The following is a 4,441-nucleotide window of genomic DNA, read 5'->3' as shown; positions in this document are numbered from 1 at the left end:
GACTTCTACCATCAAAGCCTGTTCACCATTACTCTTACATCTATGGAGTTCCTTTCCCAGTTTTTCTTTGCCTTGCTTCTAGTTCTTTCTCTATGTTGCAATCCTGTGAGGAAATGAAACTTAATTCCTCTTATATGGCACTCAATGCATTTAAATCTCTTTCCCATAATCATTACTTTCATTTTGGAGATGCTAATCTTCATACCCTAGTCCTTATAAAATATCTCCACAATAACCTATTCAGTGCTAACATTGGTTCATCTTCTGATGGAATCCTTTAAAATTTAGTCTAAACAGCGGCCTCCTTTAAGAAGGTCTGTCATGGTCCAGAATCAAGACCGGACCCACTAACTTCGTATGGAATACATCCCATGTCTATTGTTTGTTGGCTTTTCCATTCCCATCTCCAATCACACCAAACCCCACTGTCAAAGAAGTGTATCTGTGTCTAGTGTATTATACTGTAATTTGTTTAAGTGAGTCTACCTGAGGAGTTATAGCCAAAGAAATGGTCTGTGTGTGTACAGATGATCCAGCAGGCAGTCCCACCTTCCACCGTTGAGCCTCACAGGATGACTACTCCAAAGGTAGACATTGCCATCACATGTAATCTTTTAGTAGAACTGATTGATGTGTATATATTGCTATTAATGTAAACTAATTTGAATATGGCATGCAATCTGACTTCTGTCCAAACTCTGTGCAGTAATTGTGATCACTGAAAATAAGTTTTATAATTTATGAATTTCATTTCTCTCAATTTTTTTTTAAATATTTGGTGGTGCTTGGTGGTAATACCTTAAAAATAATCATGTGCATGTAAGTGTATTGAACATCTCATATTTTGGTAACAAGTTTTATATCCTTTCACACAATTAGTACTCTGCCACAATTATTACTCTGACTGCCTCTGATTAAACAAAAATATGCAGGTATTTCGTATTTTGCATGGTGCACAGATAGCATAGTCTAGGTACTGACTTCCTTCATTACTTTCCTTTTTGGAGATGATAATCTTCATACCTTAGTCCTTATAAAATATCTCCACAATGCACTATTCAGTGCTAACATTGGTGCATCTTCTGATGGATTTAGTCCAAACCATGGCCTCCCTTAAGAAGGTCTGTCATGGTCCAGAATCAAGACCAGACCCACTAACTTCCTATGGAATACTTCCCATGTCTATTGTTTGTTGGCTTTTCCATTCCCATCTCATTCACACCAAACGCCACTGTCAAAGAAGTGTGTCTAGTATGTTCTATTGTAATTTGTTTAAGTGAGGCTAGCTGAGGAGGTATTGCCAAAGAATTGGTCTGTGTGTGTACAGATGACCCAGCAGCCAGTCTCATCCTCCACCGTTGAGCCTCAGCAGATGACTACTCCAAAGGTAGACATTGCCATCACAAGTAATTTTTTGTATAACTGATTGATGTGTAAGTGTTGCTATTAATATCAACTAATTTGAATATTGCATGTAATCTGACTTCTGTTTATTTATTTATTTATTTTATTAATATTTGGTGGTGCTTGGCTGTAATAGCTTAAGAATAATCATGTACATGTAAGTGTATTGAACATTTCATATTTTGGTAACACGTTTTATATCCTTTCAATTGTAAATAAGCCTAACATTCTCTTTCTGACCGATTCAACATCCACAAGAAGAATTTCATTTGGAATTTGTGTAAGGTAAATTAACATACCTGTCCTTATTTCGTAAATAATGTTTTTGTTGTTTTTCTGACATGTTCCACACCCTAGAGGAAGTCCTCACTATGAATAACTTTGTGCCAAATGCACATCTAATGTAAACATTATTTCTCAATACGAAATCTGCAACACGTCTTTACCAAGGTCCGTCATGCAACAGAATCAATACCAGACTCACCATCTTCCTATGGAATACATCCCATGTTTTTTTTTTTTATGTTGTCTTTCGAATTCGCATTTTAATAGCAATAACAATCATTTAAGACTGATTATGACACTCAGTGTTCAGTCTGGAGCATAGACCCCCTTATAAAATATCTACACAATCCCATATTCAGTGCTAACATTGGTGTATCTTCCGATGTAAAGGCTAAAATCATCCTTATCCGAATAAAGGTACCTTCTCCTTGGTCCACCCCAACTCCTCCAACCCTCCACTGCTAAACCCATGAATCTCTTTGCTAACCTTGCTTCTCCCATGTTTGTAACATGGCCCCACCATCAAAGCCTGTTTACCATTACTGTTACATCTATGGAGTTCCTTTCCCATTACTTTCATTTTGTAGATGCCAATTTTCATACCCTAGTCCTTATAAAATATCTCCACAATCCCCTATTCAGTGCCAACATTGGTGCATCTTCTGATGTATTGCTCAATAATTCAGTCTAAACTGCGGCCTCCCTTAAGAATTTCTGTCATGGTCCAGAATCAAGACCAGACCCACTAACTTCCTATGGAATACATCCAATGTTTATTGTTTGTTGGCTTTTACATTCCCATCTCCATTCACACCAAACCCCACTGTCAAAGAAGTGTGTCTGTGTCTAGTGAATTGTACTGTAATTTGTTTAAGTGACTCTAGCTGAGGAGATATAGCCAAAGAAATGGTCTGTGTGTGCACAGATGATCCAGCAGCCAGTCCCACCTTCCACTGTTGAGCCTCACAGGATGACTACTCCAAAGGTATACGTTGCCATCACATGTAAAATATGCAGGTATTTCGTATTTTGTACGGTGCACAGATAACATAGTCTAGGTACTGACTTCCTTCATTACTTTTGTTTTGGAAATTTTAATCTTCATACCCTAGTCCTTGTAAAATATCTCCACAACCCACTATTCAGTGCTGACATTGGTGCATCTTATGATGGATTCAGTCCAAACCATGGCCTTCCTTAAGAAGGTCTGTCATGGTCCGGAATCAAGACCAGACCCACTAATTTCCTATGGAATACATCCCATGTTTATTGTTTGTTGGCTTTTCCAATCCCATCTCATTCACACCAAACGCCACTGTCACAGAAGTGTGTCTAGTGCATTGTACTGTAATTTGTTTAAGTGAGTCTACCTGAGGAGTTATAGCCAAAGAAATAGTCTCTGTGTGTACAGATGATCCAGCAGCCAGTTCCACCTTCCACTGTTGAGCCTCACAGGATGTCTACTCCAAAGGTAGACATTGCCATCACAAGTAATTTTTTTAGTAGAACTGATTGACGTGTAAATGTTTCTATTATTATCAACTAATATGAATATTGCATGCAATCTGACTTATGTACAAACTCTGTGCAGTAATTGTGATCACTGTTATTAAGATTTTTATAATTTCTGAATTTCTTTTCTTTCTTTTTATTTGTTTATTTATTTTTTTAATATTTGGTGGTGCTTGGCAGTAATAGCTTAAGAATAACCATGTGCATGTAAGTGTATTGAACATTTCATATTGTGGTAACAAGTTTCATATCCTTTCAAATGTAAATAAGCCTAACATTCTCTTTCTGACGGATTCCACATCCACAAGAAGAATTTCATTTGGAATTTGTGGAAGGTAATTTAACGTACCTGTCCTTATTTTGTAAATAATGTTTATCTTGTTTTTCTGACATTTTCCACATCCTAGAGGAACTCCTCACTATGAATAAATTTGTGCCAAAAGCACATATAACGTAAACATTATTTTTCAATACAAAATTTGCAGCACGTCTTTACCGAGGTCCGTCATGCAACAGAATCAATACCAGACTCACCCTCTTCCTAATGAATACATCATATGTTTTTTGTATGTTGTCTTTCCCATTCGCATTTTAATAATAATAATAATCATTTAAGACTGATTATGCCTTTCAGTGTTCAGTCTGGAGCATAGACCCCCTTATAAAATATATACACAATCCCTTATTCAGTGATAACATTGGTGTATCTTCTGATGTAAAACCTAAAAACGTCCTTAACCGAATAAAACTACCTTCTCCTTGGTCTACCCCAACTCCTCCTACCATCTATTGCTAAATGCATGAGTCTCTTGGGTAACCTTACTTCTCCTGTGCGTGTAACATGACCCCCACCATCAAAGCCTGTTTACAATTACTGTTACATCTATGGAGTACCTTTCCCAGTTTTTCTTTGCCTTGCTACCAGTTCTTCCTCTATGTTGCCATCCTGTGAGGAAATGAAACTGAATTCCTCTTATATGGCACTCAATGCATTTAAATCTCTTTCCCATAGTCATTACTTTCATTTTGTAGATGCCTATTTTCATACCCTAGTCCTTATAAAATATCTCCACAATCCCCAATTCAGTGCTAACATTGGTGTATCTTCTGATGGATCGCTCTATAACTTAGTCTAAACTGCGGCCTCCCTTAAGAAGGTCTGTCATGGTCCAGAATCAAGACCAGACCCACTAACCACCCATGGAATGCATCACATGTTTATCGTTTGTTGGCTTTTCCA

General features: G+C 37.3%; 1 long non-coding RNA gene across 1 annotated transcript; it reads left to right on the top strand.

Moving 5' to 3' along the window:
- The first annotated feature begins 525 nt into the window (after window positions 1-525).
- On the top strand, window positions 526-2,674 carry LOC126427224 (uncharacterized). Its single transcript, XR_007576599.1, has 3 exons — window positions 526-587; window positions 1,328-1,387; window positions 2,615-2,674. It is a non-coding gene; the product is annotated as an uncharacterized LOC126427224 (long non-coding RNA).
- Window positions 2,675-4,441: the final 1,767 nt, after the last annotated feature.

This window comes from Schistocerca serialis, chromosome 11 (assembly GCF_023864345.2).
Source record: "Schistocerca serialis cubense isolate TAMUIC-IGC-003099 chromosome 11, iqSchSeri2.2, whole genome shotgun sequence".
NCBI classification, from domain to species: Eukaryota; Metazoa; Arthropoda; class Insecta; order Orthoptera; family Acrididae; genus Schistocerca; species Schistocerca serialis.
This window is presented reverse-complemented; position numbering and strand designations above follow the sequence as displayed.